The sequence below is a fragment of the Macaca thibetana genome, chromosome 3, assembly GCF_024542745.1.
Source record: "Macaca thibetana thibetana isolate TM-01 chromosome 3, ASM2454274v1, whole genome shotgun sequence".
Lineage (NCBI taxonomy): Eukaryota > Metazoa > Chordata > Mammalia > Primates > Cercopithecidae > Macaca > Macaca thibetana.
The window spans coordinates 122,163,821-122,183,578 of record NC_065580.1 but is presented as its reverse complement, the minus strand read 5'-3'; the positions used below and the strand labels follow the sequence as shown (position 1 = coordinate 122,183,578).

The 19,758-nt window shown below is 35.1% G+C and overlaps 1 protein-coding gene across 17 annotated transcripts in view; it reads left to right on the top strand.

The window, feature by feature from the left end:
- LOC126951481 (calmodulin-1-like) overlaps window positions 1-19,758 on the top strand; it is a 1,062,071-nt gene that overhangs the window by 956,899 nt on the left and 85,414 nt on the right. Inside the window, exon 1 of one of the 17 annotated variants that reach the window (XM_050785613.1) lies at window positions 15,838-15,843. The exons of the other annotated variants lie outside the window; for them this stretch is intronic. The gene's annotated coding sequence lies outside the window, so the exon portion shown is untranslated. Of the gene's footprint in view, window positions 1-15,837; window positions 15,844-19,758 lie in introns of those variants that run through there. 17 annotated transcript variants of the gene reach the window in all.

Sequence of the window (19,758 nt, the reverse complement as noted above, 5' to 3'; positions counted from 1 at the left end):
TTAGCCCTTTGCTAGATGGATAGATTGCAAAAATATTCTCCCATTCTGTAAAAAGACTTGGAACCAACCCAAATGTCCATCAGTGATAGCCTGGGTAAAGAAAATGTGGCACATATACATCATGGAATACTATGCAGTCATAAAAAAGAATGAGTTCATGTCCTTTGCAGAGACCTGGATGAAGCTGGAAACCATCATTCTCAGCAAACTAACACAGGAACAGAAAACCAAACACTAAATATTCTCACTCGTAAGTGGGAATTGAACAATGAGAATATATGGACACAGGGAGGGGAATATCACACACTGGGACCTGTCAGGGAGTTGGGGGCAAGGGGAGGGATAGCATTAGGAGAAATACCTAACATAGATGACAGGTTGTTGGGTGCAGCAAACCACCATGGCGCATGTAAACCTATGTAACAAATCTGCATGTTCTGCACATGTGTCCCAGAACTTAAAGTATAATTAAAAAAATAAGTATTTATCTTTACAAAATGAGATCTTTCAGAAATTGCATATTTACCAACCCACTCCTAGTCCCCTGTCCCAGAAAAGAACCATACTTTTGTGGACGGGGGAAGGTGGGTGTAAAGCTAAGGTTTACAAAAAATTTAACTTAACATCTTATGTTTATTTCAGAAGTTTGTGTATATTTACATGTTCCAGATCAAAGAAGAAAAGTAATTTTCTTTTTTTTTTTTTTTTGAGACTGAGTCTCGCTCTGGAGTGCAGTGGCGCGATCTCGGCGCACTGCAAGCTCCGCCTCCCCAGTTCACACCATTCTCTCGACTTACTGCAAGCTCCACCTCCCGGGTTCACGCCATTCTCCTGTCTCAGCCTCCGGAGTAGGTGGGACTAGAGGCGCCTGCCACCTCGCCAGGCTAACTTTTTGTTTGTTTGTTTGTTTGTTTTAGTAGAGACAGGGTTTCACCGTGTTAGCCAGGATGGTCTCGATCTCCTGATCTTGTGATCTGCCCGCCTTGGCCTCCCAAAGTGCTGGGATTAAAGGCGTGAGCCACTGCATCCGGCCAGAAAAGTTATTTTCATGGTAAAACAAAAAAGAGAGAGATAGAATATAATGGTAGTAGGGGGAAAAAAAAACTGTCAATCTAGCATCCAAATCCATCACAAATATATTTACAGAATAAGGATAGAAGAAAAAAAAATTAAGACCAAAAAAATAATAAGAAAAAATGTGTGGCCCACATATCTGGTCTAAGGGATATAGTAAAGGTGTTTTTTTGGCAGAAGAAGGATAATCTTAATGAAACATTCAAGAAGTGGAAAGGAACAAAAAGAAACAAAAAACCATAAATATTTGGAGCCCTATTGGCCTTCAATGTTGGTCTCTAACTTCGTGTTCCAGTGTTCATACCAGGATTCTTCTTGGCAGCTTCCCCTGAAATACTCAAAAACATTATGACATATTTTCTCATTTCTTCCATGTGAGAAAATCCTCATTTAGATTTATTCTGAGCCTTGAGAACTGTCACAACCTGTATTTTCTTAAGACATAGTGGTATTCTATTAAAATTATCAGCATCACCAATAATACAGTTTTCTTTAGCACTGAGGTCATTCTTCTTCAAGCTGCTGCTGTGAGGTCAGACACGATTGATTTTCCTATTTTACAGAATATTGTTAAAAATTTGCCAAATGATTTGAGGGTTTCCCAGGCCTATCTGTAGTGTCTGAGGCACAGTTAGCATTAGAAAACATAGGAACTGAAATTCTAACCTGCTGTCAGCTGGATGAAATCTTGTCAGAGCACTGTCTAATTAATAAAAATGCGCATCTCTAATACTTACTTATCAACCCTATTTCATGTCAAGTACTGATTTGTTGGCATTGGACACTCACTTATTCTGAAATTTGACAGAATGCTTCCGTTTCAAATGTGTAGCCAACGGCAGAAATATGCTAATTTCTACTTGTTTCTTCCACATGGACTTTTTCTTTATCATATAGATGACTTAATTGTGTCAACGTGAAGTTTTTCTCTACCTAAAAGTAGAATAAGTTATAGTGTTTAAAGTGAAATTTGACATTTCAAAAAATAACAATTCTGTTATTTTGGCCCATCCTAGTACTTAATTATCTTACTGTGCCCCTTAGGGGTAGATGAGAAATAATAAGGAAAAGAAATTGTTTCCATTGAACAGAGTTTTAATTTTATTCCTCCAAGGTGCGTTTTCTGCTTTTAACAAAAAGACTGAAGTGTTTACCATCGATGCCTTAAACATAGACATCAACTTTCCAAATATCACCTAAAGTGGTCTGTGTGGTTGTATTAGTTCCTCATCAAAAAATAATGATTTCTCACAGTAAAAATGATAGTATAAACTGGTGTTATCCTTTTAGCTTTGCTAATTGTAACTTCATTTATCACTAAAAATACAAGGTCCAAAGTATGTTTAATTTCCGTGCCATGTCTCAACCAAAGGGTTGATTATTATAAATGTATAATAGACAAAGTTCTGTTTTCCCACTTCGTCTAGGGAAGTTATTTCTGTCAGACATAGGTTTAGGTACTTTTAAAATAATGACACCCTCTGTCTCATACAGAGGCTTCAAGTTCTGTTAGAGTGATTGCAGGAAACCACATAGAAGAGAAATAAATACAGATTATTGCACTTACAAAGGAGAATCCAGTACAGAGGGTCATATTTGCAAACTGAATAAAAATATACGAATTTTCAGATTTAATGAAAAATTTAAAATACGCTATGGCCTGTGTTTTACACGACACTCGTGTAAGGTTCATAGAATCACCCCTTAGGGCCTTAAACCCTCAGGTTCCCATGTAGCAGGGGAATCTTGACTCTTCACACATGTTTCTTCAGTATCTCCTAATAATGCAAGCTTGGGAGGACCGTATGTTCAGGCTTCATAATTATTTAGAGTGCTTTAGCTCTCCAGAGCCTATGTAACTATGTATTTTTCCCAATTACAATCATAGAATAATCTGTACTCTGTTCTGGATTTTTTGATATACATAGTATAATATATGTGTTTATGGGATACATACTTCTCCTCAACATTAGCTAATATCTCAGTTATGAAACTAATATCTATAGAGGGTTAGAGGGTTGCTTAAAAGCTGCACAGTCCATTCAACAACCTTGCCTGTTCACATTCTAGACCTTATTCAAAACTCAAGAGAAGAATGCCTATGTGGATTTGTTTGTTGTTTTTGTAGGGGTTTTTTGCTTCTTTTATATAGTACTTTTACTGAATTGGGGTTTGGCATCATGCCCTCAACTTCCGTAGAACAGGTAAGAAACACATAACACCATAAAACGTATTTATTTTGGGGATGCTGTTTTGGTTGTTATCTACTATGTCACACTGTGCCTCTTTATGAGGACTCAAGGGAGTAATTTCCTTCAAATTTCTGTGTTCCTTTCCTGAGAAAATGGTTTATTCTTCTCTTGGGGACATATTTTATTTGCTCTTCCATCTATACCAATTATATAAGGCCTTATGATATTCTTCACCTTATTATCCTTTACCATGAATTTCTGTCAATTTCTTAGTCTCATAGCAAACTGTAGTTATTTTTGTAAGTTATACCATCCCTTTTTTTCAACATTTTGTTATGAAGATAAAGAAATAAAATACACTTATCACCCTCCTCATGTTGTTGGAATGAATAAGCTCTGAAGAGTTTACTGAACACATCTCGCTGGTGAGGCTACCATAATTAAAACCCAATTTAGATGATTAAAAATAGCCTCTGATTCCACTTCTGCCTAGGAAAGTGGAAAGAGTAGCTACAATATTAGCACCTTTTTAGTTGCTGGATATCCTGCAAATCATAACATACTCTGAAGCTAGCAGAGAGCAGGCAGTCGAGCAGCCTAAAATCCAAGGAGAGGAAGGATCACGGTGTGAAAAACTGGAGACACAGTGCGGGAGTGAGGAATGGTTGCCATATATATGGGTGAAAAGAAAGCAACTAATATTTTAAAGAGTTGTTGGAGACTGTCTATTTGCCAGAATGACAGTTAAGAAACTCCAGGGAACCCAGACACAAAGGGAGCTCACGTGCATTCACAGGCTCTTTTCCATTGGTCCTCAGCTGGATGATCACAAGAAGAATAGGGGCAGAGGTGGGGTCCACAGAAAGTCTACTGCAAGGATCAGTCACCATTGTTGGAAACGTATGACACCCTCCCTATTCCGGCTGCCCTTTCTCATATAGAGCAAACCAACAAATTAAGCACAGAGCGGAGAAGAGACAAATTTGTCATGTAAACATCCATCACTGATGGGAGATGGCAAAATGGAAAGTCCTCCCACCCTTAGAGAAGGAACAGAAATACTTCTGTGATCCAGCACCTATACCAGTACTATTCAAGCTTTCGTACCAGTAAGGGAGAAGCAGGAAACTCTCTCCCACAAAAGACCAGCCCCAAATATTTGGCAATGCCTGTTTACCGCAGAGAAGAAGGGGAGAAATGAAGAAGACGACTCACCTTCAAGGAGCAGTTACACTAAAAGTAACAAAACCTGCAGGTGGGCTAAGACAATCCAGAATCCCCCTGCCTTTCACTATGAGGCTATTAAGCAGTGACTAAAAGTCAGCAGCAGATGTATCATTTCCAGTCTGACATGTAAAGAATTTGGAGATTGTCACTCCCATCCTCACAACAAGAGAAGCGAAAAGCTGAACCAGCAGAAAATCATCATCTCTTATATCCTTCAGAGAACTGAGGTCGCAGGACAAACATCTGCTCTCAGTATTGGGGAAACAGGTGAACACAGAGAACCCCACTTACCAGGAACAAAAGTTCCTGAACAGAAGCAGACTGCTGGCACTTAGACTGCAATTCATGAATTTCTGCAGACTCAGTGTGGAGGAGCTTGAGAATTATAAAGTCTGTTTGAGCAATCAAGACGTACTTCAATAGGTGAATAGATGAACAAACTGTGGGATGTCCATACAAGGGAGTAGTACCAGCAATGAAAAGAAATCAGCTACTAAGCTATGAAAAGACATGGAAGAATCTTAAAAGCATATTGCTAAGCAAAAGAAGCGAATGCAAAAAGACTATATACAGTATGATTCCAAATATATGACATTCTAGAAAAGGCAAAACTATGGAGACGGTAAAAATGTCAGCAGTTGCCAAGCATCTGGAGGGAGGGAGGGAGGGATGACTAGGAGGAGCATGGAGGATTCTTAGAACAGGGCAACTGTTACCAACCTGTAGTGCCAGAGATCTGTCACTATACATTTGTTAAAACCCACAGAAAGTACCACACAGAGAATAAACTAATGTGTCAATATTTGCCCATCCATTGTAACAAATAGACAGAACTGATTCTAATAATAGAGAAACTGTGTATAGTTGTAGTATGTGTATGTGGAGCATGTGTGTGTGTGCACATACACATTAGAGTATATGGGAACTCTCTATGCTTTCTGTTCAATTTTTTGTAGACCTAAAACTTCTCTGAAGGCCGGGCGCGGTGGCTCAAGCCTGTAATCCCAGCATTATGGGAGGCCGAGACGGGCGGATCACGAGGTCAGGAGATCGAGACCATCCTGGCGAACACCGTGAAACCCCGTCTCTACTAAAAAATCCAAAAATTAGCCGGGCGAGGTGGCAGGCGCCTGTAGTCCCAGCTACTTGGGAGGCTGAGGCAGGAGAATGGTGTGAACCCGGGAGGTGGAGCTTGCAGTGAGCCGAGATCGCGCCACTGCACTCCAGCCTGGGCGACAGAGCGAGACTCCGTCTCAAAAAAAAAAAAAAAAAAAAAAAAAAAAAAAAAAAACTTCTCTGAAAAATAAAGTTTATTTAATAAAAAGAAAAAAAGTAACAACAGTCTACTTCTGGGATCAGGGAAAGAGTGGAGTGCCTTCTTTGTCATAAGCATATAAACAAGCTAAAAGGTGAAACTGCAAGAAGTTGTTAAAACCCCTCTGGTCCCAAAGCCCTCACTCTACTAACAGATCCTAAACCCATCTCAAAAACTGCCGACATACACACACACACGCGCGCACACACACACACAGAGGCACACACTACTGTTTTGAACAGAAGAACGATGTGCCCCTTTCCTAGTAAAACTACGGTGTGCACCTTTCCTATCAGCTTGGTGCCTGGCATTCAGAGTCAAACACTAAGACACACACACACACAAAGAAAAAAATGCAAGCTTCCATTGCCAAGAGAAAAGGTAATCCAAACAACCAGATTCAAAGATCACCCAGAAATAAATATCTAGTAATAACATTAGAAAACATGCATTTAAATGGGGAATTTGAACAGATATTGAAAAACTATAAAAATCATATAATGGAAGTACTAGAAATAAAAGTAGTGTTAGAGGAATTCCTTTTATGAGATTGTTAGTAGACACAAAATAGTTGAGGAAAAAATAAGTAAAATTGAAAATAGGACAATAGAAATGATCCAAACTGAAACACTAAAAGAAAAGTGGGAATTTTTTAAAAAGATGCACTTAAGGGTGGTGGACGATAAAAAATGGGCCACTATATTTGGAATACCAGAGGGAAGAAAGAGGGAAGCCATAGCAGAGACAATGACTAAGAATTTTCAGAAATAATGATGAAATCAAATCACAGATCCAATAATTTCAGAGAACCCCAAGGAGGTAAAAAGCCCAAATACGTAATATTCAAAGAGCTGCAATGCAAAAATAAAGAGAAATGTTTGAAGACAGAGAAAAAAGACACATTATATATAGAACAAAGTTAAGGAATACATCATGCTTCTAATAAAAAATTATATAAAGCAAAAACAGCAGAGCAGCCTTTTGACAGTACCGAAAACAAAATCTGAAACCCTGGAATTCCATGTTCTGTGAAAATATTTTTCAAAAATGAAGGTAAAATAACATATTTCCCCTGGAAATATCTAAGAGTATATTGCCTGGAGATCTGAATTTAAAGAAATATTAAAGGAATTTCTTTAGTTACAAGAAACAATACCAGACACAAAAATTTAGATTTATACAAAGGAATGAATAGCTTCAAATGGCAAACAGAATGTAATTTTAAAGTGCATATTTATTTTTTATTTTTCACTTATTTAAAAGATAATTAACATTTAGTAAAGAATAGTAACAATGTCTTGAGTAGTTTATAAGATATATTTTAACACATATGACAGCACTGGCACAAAGTTTGGGAGGGAGTAATTGAAAGGGCACTATTATGAAGTTCTTATACATACGGTATAAGTATTTTGAAATTGGATGGTGATAAATTAAAGATTTATATTATAAGCCCTAAGGTAAGACTAAAAAAAATGGAAAAAAGATTTGTAGCTAATAAGCTGTAATAGAGAAACAATTGAATCATAAAAAAACAATCCAAAAGCAGGCAGAAAAAAAGAGAACAGAATTGATAAAAACAAAACAAAATGAAAAAGCAGCAAGATGGTAAATTTAAGTACAATCATATCAATAATTATCTTAAATATAAATGGTATAAGTTCACCCATTAAATGACAGATTTTTTATATGAAGTATAAAAGAAAGACCAAACTATACACAATTATAAGACATTTTCTCTAAAATGTTAAAAGTCTTAGAAGCTATATCATTGAAAAGGTTATGCTAACACTAACCAAAAAAAAGGTGAAGTGACTGGACTGTAGAACATGAAATACACCAAATGATAGTAAATACCCATCATGATAAAAGGACTAATTTATCAAGAAGATCTAACAATCTTAAATGTATAACATATAACAATAGGGCTTGTATTTCAAAATACATGAAATACAAAATTATAGAACTTAAAAGCTAAGTAGGCCAATCCATAGTTAAAGTCAGAGATTTCAACACCTCTTTCTTGTAATCAGCAGAAAAACTTGATAGATAATTATTGAGAATAACAGAAATGTGAATAACACTATCAACTAACACTCTTCTCAATGACAGTGGGATATACATTGTTTTCATGAACATTCACCAAGATTGATCTCAACTTAAAAAATAAAACTTTAAAAACTGTAAACTTGTATATTCCTACAGAATGTTTCCTATAGAATATTTTTCTGACCACAGTGAAGTTACACCAGTAACAGAAAATATATCTGGAAAATATTCAAATACTTGGAAGTTAAAAAACACACTTCAAATAACCCATCCCTTAATCATTCTAATATTCAAAAAGCAAATAAAAAGAAGGCTTTTTCATTCTGCAATACCATGGAATAGGCTAAGCCTTTTGTACACAGAAAAAAAAAAAAAAAAACATCATTTTTGTAGGTGTTCCCATGACAGATGGTTTAGCTCTCTTAGTCATAGAATGTATGAATAGTTCGAGACAAGAAAGTTAGCATTCTTCTCTCTTCTGGATGAAATTGTGTCTTGTTTTGTTTTGTTTTAGTTCACCATGAGGTGTAGTCTTGCTTACGGACAAGATCAGTTCTAAGAAAATGCTGAATGTGTCTTTGCAATGAATAGATCCAGCTGAGCAAGATAACTTGAAATGTGATTATACTTTCCTGGTTGGAAATGCTGCGAAAATATCATGCAACAAAGAGTGATTCCAAAATATTAGAAGTAGGTGTCTTTTTTTTTTTAATTCACTCAGAATTTTTAATTTTGAGAGCATATTCAAATTGCCTTTTAGACTCTTTTCCAAAAGCTGCAATCCACCCTCTTACATTGTATCATTACAGAGTATATTTTATAAACATGTGCATTGATAAAAAAATGTCTTGAAATTACAAGTATCTGTTAAGGTACATTTAGCTTTGTTTGATGTCTCTTTTCTTTTTTCTTTTATTATACTTTAAGTTCTAGGGTACATGTGCACAACGTGCAGGTGTGTTACATATGTATACATGTGCCATGTTGGTGTGCTGCACCCATTAACTCGTCATTTGCATTAGGTATATCTCCTAATGCTATCCCTCCCCCCTACCCCCTCCCCACAATAGGCCCCCGTGTGTGATGTTCCCCTTCCTGTGTCCAAGTGATCTCATTGTGTGGTATTTGGTTTTCTGTTCTTGTGATAGTTTGCTGAGAATAATGGTTTCCAACTGTCCCTACAAAGGACACAAACTCATCTTTTTTATGGTTGCATAGTATTCCATGATGTATATGTGCCACATTTTCTTAATCCAGTCTGTCACTGATGGACATTTGGGTTGATTCCAAGTCTTTGCTATTGTGAATAGTGCTGCAATAAACATGTGTGTGCATGTGTCTTTATAGCAGCATGATTTATAATCCTTTGGGTATATACCCAGTAATGAGATGGCTGGGTCAAATGGTATTTCCAGTTCTAGATCCTTGAGGAATCACCACACTGTCTTCCACAATGGTTGAACTAGTTTACAGTCCCACCAACAGTGTAAAGGTGTTCCTATTTCTCCACATCCTCTCCAGCATCTGTTGTTTCCTGACTTTTTACTGATTTCTTGCTGTCTTTAATGAGGGCAAAATTATACAAAGTTCATGAGTCAATGACCAAATCAGCAACATAAAATAACTTTATTTTCAAGTATGAATTGTTTGAAGATGTTGGTATTACACACTTAATATGCTTTTAATTTTATTGTTGAATCTTTCATCTGGTTGTTTCATTAAAAATGTGAGCGTTACAAATTTTATCGCTGTACTAACTACTTATTATTATAACACATCCAGATTCAAGCAAAAGAGAATCTCCACTCTAAAAATAAGTGCTTTTATAGTTCATCGTCTAGAATCAAGAGCCAAAATGTTAGCAGTCCAGAAAAAATGGTGCATAGTACCAAAACAACATCACATTATAATTAAGTTAGTAATTGTTCAATAATTCTTAGAGTATTACTATATTAAAGTATAATTTCTCCATATATTTTTAAAGGACATGTCTACTAAGACAGTTATTTTTCATAAGAATAGTGTCTACGTTCAATGAGCTCATTCCATTTCAACATTGAGAAAACATGCCAAACACCTTATGTGTCTAATTATGCAGGTTTTGTCTTGGTTCAAAGTAAATAAATAGTATGTTTTTTATTTCTTTTCTTTTCTTTGAGATAGAGTCTTGCTCTGTCACCCAGGCTGGGGTGCAGTGGCATGATCTCTGCTCACTGCCAGGTTCAAGCAATTCTCATGCCTAATTCTCCCAAGTAGCTGGGAACACAGGTGGGCACCATCATGCCCAGTTAATGTTTTTGTATTTTTAGTAGAGATGGGTTTTCATCATGTTGCCCAGGCTGGTCTCGAACTCCTAAGATCAAGTGATCTGCCCGCCTTGGCCTCCCAAAGTGCTGGGATTACAGGCATGAGCCACCGCGCCCAGCTGATAGCATGCATTGTAAAGAAAAATATTTACAGGGTGTATTTTTTAAACTTGAAAATGTATTTGTGTATCAAAGTATTGAATTTTCAATGTAATGAGAATATTTAATAAATAAAACAATCGAGAAAACCGTAGGGAAAAATATGTTTATTTGTGTTCCACAATGAGAATTAACAACATTTTTATTTTCTTCTTCTGTGGGCATGTGTGGTGTTTGCATAACTGAGATTTTAAAAAATCTTTACTTACTTTGAGTACTCTATAAAACAATGTAGTTTTTTCTTGTATCATCACATAGGATAGAGAAGAATCACATTAAAATATAGTCTCCAGGTTTATTAAGGGAGGCTGCAATTAAGCATTTAATAATTATAATTTGGGAATACATTTGGGCTTACATTACTTGTGCCATTAAAAGTACTACAGTAAGAAATACCTTTGCATATCAATTCATTTGGCATTTTTAATCACTAGCAAGAATTCTTAAAAATGAGTTTATCAGTTAAATATGAAAGAAGATCTTTAAGGATCTTGATACATGTTGTTAATGTTTTAAGATACTGCATATTTAGCTGTTTTTTTTTCCACCAGTGTGGGAATGCTTATATCATGCAACCTTGTCATAATTTATTATTTTTATTCAAAATACATTTTATAATCCAAAGTTATTTCTAATTGTTTTCTGAATGCACATTTTATTATTCATGGAAATATTTATGTATTTTTCTAGTTAGAGCTTTTTGATTCTCATCCTTTACTCAATAACAAATCATAGTTTTAACATGTTTCTTACCAAATTGAAAGAATTTTAAGCATGAGGAATATTAACGTATGTTACATTTGGTATTATTAATATGTTAATGTCTTATATTTGCAACAAATGCTATTTTTATTATTTTGTTCATTTTTCTGAATGTAAAAGTAAGTTATATTTACTCCAAAACATTAAGCATATACAAATCCATAATTCTACAAGCCCCCAAAATTGCTAATATTTTATGTATATCCATAATTATATGTACCTTAATCTATTACTGTCTTTATTACTAGAAATATATTACCATAATTATATATAATTATTCTCATTAAAGCTTTATTTTTATTAATGATTTTCCATACAATTACTTTAATAGCTGTCAAATACTCTAAAATATGGAACAGTTTCACTATTTCACCAATCTCATACTTTTGAAAGGTTAATGATTTCCACGAATATCATATTGAAAAAAATACCTTGGTGGCTACATTTTTTGTGTTCTTTCTTTGCTTTTTCCTTAGGATTCACTCCTATAAGTAAAATTTTGGCTCGAAGAATATATAATCTAGCAAATTTATTGACTCAATATTACTGTTTTGCTTTAAGGAAATTATAACTATTTATATATACTCATTGGCACTCTGAGATATTCTGCTTTATGATTACTATTATATATGTGTATACACATACACTTATACACACACATGTGTAGACACATTTGCATGTGTGTGCACACACATACATGTGTTTATGCACGTACACATATATGCAAAACAATGGCAATTAGATTAAAACGCTTAGGCATTTATTGTTTAAATTATTACATCATTCTTTTTTTTAGATTGCATCTCACTGTGTCACCCAGGCTGGAGTGCAGAGTAGCTGGGATTATAGACATGACCGCCATGCCCGACTAATTTCTGTATGTTGTATAGACAGGGTTTTGCCATGTTGGCCAGGTTGGTCATGAACTCCTGACCTCAGGTCATCACCCAACTCGGCCTCCCAAAGTGCTAGCATGACAGGCATGAGTCAACGCACCAAGCCATCAAATACTTCTTAATATTATGAGGGGATCAACTATTTCCCTGCCTTATAAAACATACTTTTCCCATGGTTTTACTTCTTTTGGTAATTTTGTATTTTTATACATCAAATTCATGTTTTATTTTTTTCTGTAGTTGAAGGTTTTAAAAGGTATTTCCTGAAATTAAGTTCTAATAGTGACTTACACTTTATTTGTGCTGTAAATTTACTCTATTATTTCACAACAATTGAGGATTTTCTTTTGTTAAAAACTGAATAGAAATTTAATTTATATAGAGTCTGTGTACATAATTGTGTCAACCATAAGCAGATAGCCTGATGGGCTATCACATATTTAACACCTGAGCAGCCAGCACTGACATCAAGAAAGGAATTGTGATCAAACACTGGAAGCCCCAAGTGTCTCTCTCCAATCATTTCTCACCCCTCCCAAAATGGCAGCCACCATCCTCATGTATAACATCATAAGGTAAGTTTGCTTCTTTTTAAAATTTGTACTAAAGGCATCGTACAGTATGTTTACAGCCAGAATTCTCTGGATTATTTTGCTCAATTTCATATTTGTGATAATCCTTTTCAACCATGTTGATACGGATACTCAGGGTTGTTTGCAATTTTTGGCAATAAAAAACAGTTTTGCAGGAACATCCTAGTATGTCTTTGGATGAACACAAGCTGGAATTCTGTGGGTTATATAACTAAGGCTGAATTTCTGTCACATAGAGCAGGCTTATGTTCTGCTTTACTAGATAATATTGGACAATTTATCGAAGTGAATGTATCAAATTATATCCCCTCCAGCAACATATGAGCACCCCAGTTGTTCCACATCTTTTCTGGTGAGTGGTTGTTTTGTCTTCTATTTCATTTGCATGTTGGTGTGTTTTAGGACTATTGCATTATGATTTCAATACGTACTTCCTAGTTAACTAGTGAAGTTCAGCAACATCACATGCACATATTGGTGACTGGGATACCCTCCTCTATGAAGTGACTTTTTGGTCTCTTTTTCCACTTCTTTTTTCCTTGTTTTGTTAAAATTTTTTTCTTTAGCTTCTGGGATACATGTGCACAATGTGCAGGTTTGTTACATGGGTATACATGTGCCATGGTGGTTTGCTGCACCTATCAACCCGTCATCTACATTTTAAGTCCCGCATGCATTAGGTGTTTGTCCTAATGCTCTCCCTCCTCTTTTCTCCCACCCTCAGACAGGCCCCAGTGTATGATGTTCCTTCCCTGTGTCCATATGTTCTCATTGTTCAACTCCCACTTATATATGAGAACATGTGGTATTTGGTTTTCTGTTCCTGTGTTAGTTTGCTGAGGATGATGGTTTCCGGTTTCATCCATGTCCTTGCAAAGGGCCTGAACTCATTGTTTTTTATGGCTGCATAGTATTCCATGGTGTATATGTGCCACATTTTCTTTATCCAGTCTATAATTGATGGATATTTGGGTTAGTTCCAAGTCTTGTGCATTTGTCTTTATAGTAGAATGATTTATAATTATTTGCAGCCCCATCAAAAAGAGGGCAAAGGATATGAAAAGACACTTTTCAAAAGAAGACATTTATGCAGCCAACAAATATATGAAAAAAAAAGCGCTCATCATCACTGGTCATTAGAGAAATGCAAATCAAAAGCACAATGAGATAACATCTCATGCCAGTTAGAATGGTGATCATTAAAAAGTCAGGAAACAACAGATGCAGGCAAGAATGTGGAGAAATAGGAACGCTTTTACACTGTTGGTGGGAGTGTAAATTAGTTTAATCATTGTAGAAGACAGTGTGGTGATTCCTCAAGGATCTAGAACTAGAAATACCATTTTCTCACTTTTTAAATTGGGCTAATGGACTTTTAAAAATTGATTTGTAGCCATGCTTTCTATACCTCATATATTTTGGATACTAGTACTTTTCAGGTATATGTATTACAAATATCTCCTCTCGCTCTGTTTCATACTCTGTTAGTGGTGTACATTATCCAAAGGTTTGAATGGCCAGAAAAGATTCATACAGATCAGACATCTCACCTAACACCTAACAAAAATCACTTAATGGTTTCCTGGATTCAAGTAAAAAGCACATGCAGCTGTAGCAACCCTCTCTAACAGAGGCTCACTGCCTTTTCCTAATTGCACCTTTTATTTTTAAAGGCACATTTTATTGTGCATTTTTATAGAACCAATGAACTAGTTCTGGTTATTCTAACAAAAGAGCACTAACAATTCATGTGGTGCACACTAGCTCAGAGGAAGCAAGGAGACAGGAGAGTTGACATGGCTACGTCCACCCACATGTAATTCTTAGATCCACAAATTTAGGTTTCTTTACAACAACACTCTAAACCAAGAAGTATATCTTGCTAAAATATTTTGGGTTAAGAGTCCCCCTGGTTATCCTGCTGCTAACAAATAACCGTTGTCGTGTTTATAAAGAAAACTGAGGGAAGTCAACACTGCCTCAAGTATCCTTATGGGAATAGTAAGTGCATAAGGGGTCTGCCCTTACCTTTTTCATCCCCCCAGGTGTCTTTTGCTGAACAGAAGTTCTTAATTTTAAGGCAATTCAACTTATTATTTTCTTTTGATCAACATATTTGTGTTCTTGTTTCAGCAACATTTTGCTACCATAAGTTCAGGAAAATTTTCTTCTATATTTTCTTATTACAATCGTACTATTTTACAAGCCACAATACACCTAAAATTGGTTTCTGTTTATATTGTGAGCTAAGGGTTAAGGTTCATTTTTTCATATTCAATAAACTCAACTTTCAATGAAAATATCTTCTTTCCCCACTTACTGTAACTTCAGGGATGCCTTTGTCATAATTACAGTATATGAATGTTCTTTTCTTTTTTACTGCTGTGGGCTTATGTTTACAACAAAGCTAAATTATCCTAATTACTGTAGTCTAGTAACAAGTCCTGATATCTGCTATAGTAAACCTCTGTCTTTGTTTTTCTTTTCCAAGTTTCCTTAGCCATCTTGAGCATTGGAAACTTCATATAAATTTTATAGTTCACACACACACACACACACACACACACACACACACACAGGTTTTTATTGGAACTGTGTTGATTCTTTAAATTTATCTGGGTAAAACTGACATTTTTGCAATACTAAGTTTTCCAAACTATAATCATGGTATATGTTGTTCTTTTTATATTTCCCACTATTGTGTTGTGTGTTGTTTTTATTTCTCATTTTTATTATGCAGGACTTTCATATATTTTATCAAATTTGTCCTTAGATATTTGCTCTTTTCAGTGCTATTTTAAATGGTAATTTTCAGCTTCATTTCTATTTAATGGTAACGAGAATATAAAAATAAAATGGATTTTGGCACATTGACTTTAAATCCAGCCATCTTGCTAAATTTACTCATTAATTCTAATATGTATTCATCAGATTCTATACGTTCACAATCATGTTATGAACTAATAATTTTGCTTTATTATGCAAAGATTAAGTCATTTGTTTACTTTAACCCTTTATGGTCACTAAAACATCTAGTGCAATGTTTTGTGTAAGTGGTGATGGTTCCTCTGTTAGGTAAAATTTGCCTTGGATCTCTTATGTTCCTACACATCATGTAAGTAAACTATTAATTGCCCTTTTGTTCTAGACTAGGTATTCAAGTATATTTAAATGGTGAACAGCCATAAAATCTAGAGATTGTATTGCTCCAGAGGTGTGTTTGCTCTCTAGTCTAATAAAGATAATGCCTCCCTCCAAGACAAGGGGGAAGTTTGCTTTCAACCACTGCAAAATATTCAAGTTCCCTAATCTTAGGGCTACTCAGCTGTGATCTACACCTGTATCATGCACAGCATCAACATGGGCTACTGCATCATCCTATGGGACTAAGAGGACAAAGGGAATGAATACATCCAAGATGATCACAGTGCTTGCCACGCTGAGAGAATCTGTCCTTGTCTGACACTCGTGTTTATTCCTTTTCTGTTAGTATCCATAAAAGAGCAAAACACTTCTGTGAGCTTTTTAAGTAGGGTGGTATCTCAAACTCTTCACAGTTTTTGACAGTTGCTTCCAGATTTCCTTTTTAAACCGTGGATTATTTGTTTGTTCCTGAGTTTCCAAGTGTTCGGAAATTTTCCCAATCCCAAAATAATTGATGTCTAATTCAGTTCTATTGTGATTAGGAAACAATCTGTATGATCTTAATTATTTTAAATTTGTTGAAGTTTGTTTTATGGCTCACAATATAGTGTAACTTGGCTTATGTTTTGTGAACTCTTGAAAAGAATGTGTATTTTACTATTATTGGGCGGAGTGTCTTAGAAGTGTCAGTTAGATACTCTTGTTGAGACAATATCATTGAGTTCTTATGCATAGTTGGTAATTTCTTTTTTTGTTTGTTTGTTTGTTTTTGAGACGGACTCTTGCTCTGTTCCCCAGCCTGGAGGGCAATGGCGCGATCTCGGTTCACTGCAAGCTCCGCCTCCTGGGTTCACGCCATTCTCCTGTCTCAGCCTCCCCAGTAGCTGAGACTACAGGCGCCCGCCACCACGTCCAGCCAATTTTTTTTTGTATTTTTAGTAGAGACGGGGTTTCACCATGTTAGCCAGGATGGTCTCCATCTCCTGACCTTGTGATCCGCCCGCCTCAGCCTCCCAAAGTGCTGGGCTTACAGGCATGAGCCACAGCGCCCGGCAATATTTGGTAATTTCTTTCCAGTTGTTTTATCAAAGATTGGGGGAAAGTTGTCAAAGTTTTCAACAATGATTGTAGATTTGTCGTTTCTCCTTGCAGTTTTATCAGATTTTGCTTTGTGTGTTTTAAGCCCTGTTCTTAGTCACATGCACATTTAGGATTATTAAGTCTTCTTGATGAATCAGACATTTATATAATTTGATCCCTATTTATATATTTTTGAATAATTGACCCATTTTATAATATCTCTCTCTACTAATGGTAATTTTATTTGCTTTGGATATCTCTGCTGTACTTGATATTATTATTGTTACCCTTGCTTTATTTTGGTTAATGTTTGCATAATACACGTTTCCATCGTTTTATTTTCAGTCTGCATATAGCACTGTATTTGAAGTGAATTTCTTATAGATAGCATAGAGTTAGGTCATGATTTATAATCCAGTGCAATTAATGTCTTTCAATTGGTACATTTAGGCCATTTATATTTTATAATCTTTGTTATCATAATATCAGTAGTCACTGATAGATAAAGGCTTATGTCTGCCCTTTACTTCTTTGTTTTCTGTTTTTCCTATCTGCTTTTTATTTTTTTCTGCTTTTATCCTCCTTAATTAGTTGCTTAAAACTTTTTTTAGAATTTAATTTTGATTTATGAATAGTGTTTCTCAGTGTATCTCTTTATGCAGGTTTTTTAGTGATGGCTCTAGCTATTTCATTATACATACATAACTTACCACAGTCTACATGTGTTAAAATTTTAAATTTTTTTTTTTAAATATTTTTTTATAGAGATAAGGATCTCACTATGTTGCCCAGGCTGGCCTCAAGTGGTCCTCCCACCTCAGTCTCCCAAATGATACTTTATACATTTGAGTGAATATAGAAATCATCCCTCATTTTGCATCCCCTTAGCTTCCTCAGTTTACAATGGAATTGTCTCACATTTTTGCACATATATTATATGGCATATTTCATGTATCAGAGGTTATAACTTTTGCTGCAATATCACACATTATTTAGAAAACTCAACAGGAAAAGGAGAGAATCTATTAGATTAGTTTATCCAACCACATTCTTTCTTTGTCCAGACGTTCTAGAGTTACTTGTTTTATCATTTCTTTCTGTTTTGAGAACTTCCCTTAGCCATTCTAGTAAACTAAGTCTGCTGGTGAGAAATTCTCTTATCCACTTTTTACCTGAGTATGTCTTGATTTTTCCCTTCATTTCTGAAGGCTATTTTTAGTGGATATAGGATACTGAGTTGACCATGCTTTTCTCTCAACACTTGAAAAATATTGTGCAACTTCATTCTGGCTTCTGTGGTTTCTAATGGGAATTCTGCTGTCATTCCAATTATTTGTTATTCACAAGGTATGGTGTTTTTTTGTCTTTCTCTCACTGCTCTCAAAAAAAATGTTTTTGTCTTTGGTTTCCAGAAGATTAAATATTATATATCATTTCATAGTTTTCCTTGCTTCTTGAATTATGTCTTTTACCAAAGTTTGAAAAATTTCAGCCACTATTTTTGTAAGTACTTTTTCAACTCCACATTCTTTCTCTTCTTCTTTCTTCACTAGAATGCAACAAATGTTAAATATGTTTTATAGTTATGTAGCTTCCTGATGCTCTGTTCATCATTTTATTCCAGTCTGTTTTCTCTCTGCCATTCGGACTGGATTTTTTCCATTGTTTTATTTTCAGGTTTACAGATTCTTTCCTTTACATCTAAATTTTGTTTTGAGTTTATCTATATATTTTTTTCATTTACTACAAGCATGTTTGTATTAATTTGTTGAAGCATTTTGTAATGACTAATATAAAATGTTAGAATTATATCAGATAACTGTCAACTCAGTTGGCATTTATTGATCATCTTTTCATCACTTAACTTTATATCTTCTTTTTTCTTGGTATGATGAATGATTTTTTCAAATTAAAACCTGGGGATTGGGATATTATGGTAGGAGATTCTGGACCTTGTTTAAACCATCGGTTTTAGCTGGCTTCCTCTGATACCACTCCTCCAGGAGAATGAGGAGTGATGCCACTTCATTACTGCCAGAGGTAGTGAGTGCATCACAATGGTTTCCTTTTGGCCTCCACTGACATCAAAGTGGGGTATCATTTCTTCTGGGAAGTGGTTAAAATCCGACTATTTACCCTGTAGACTCCTCTGACATCATCCCAGGAAAAAAGAACTGTATTACCATGCCCAATTAAGATAGCAAAGGTTTACAGGGGATCCTATAATTCTATCCTTGCCAGATCATAACAGTCTGGTAATTACCTATATTTGGACAAGTTTATTATTTTCATTATGTTTTTGTTTTCTATCAGACTTCCTGCTTTTTTTCCCTCCCTCTGTGCCCTTTCTTTGGTTAATCAAGTATGTTGTGTAATTGAATTCTCTCTCTCTTATGTTGCTAGTTATACATTATTTCATTTTAAGGTATACTTTAGAGATCAGACAATTCACTCTTGACATGTTATAGTCTAATAAAAATACTTTATGTCACCTAAAGGAATATCTTTATTTCACTTTTATTTTTAAAATATTTTTTCTGGGTATAGAGTTATGGGTTGGCAGATAAATTCTTTCAACCCTTTGAAGATACCATTCCATTGTCTTTGGCTTTAGTTTTGTTGTTCCATTTCTTGGTAAGAAATATAGCATAGGATTTCCTTCCATTATAGGTGGTGCGCCTTTATTTCTCTGGATGTTTTCATGACTTTCTTTAGGTCTTTTGTTTTTCACCAATATTACTATGATGTGTCCAAGGTAATTTTCTATGTAATTATCCTGTTTGGTATGAAAAGATTGTTTTCCTCATAGTTAAAGGTCTTCCAAGATTTTTGTAAAATTCTCAATTATTACCATTTTAAATATTATTCTGCTTCATTTTTTCTCATTTCTATCTGGGTCTCCAATTAAGTTAACTTTAGAAACTTATTACAAATTCCACGTAGCTTTAATTGTTTTTCTGT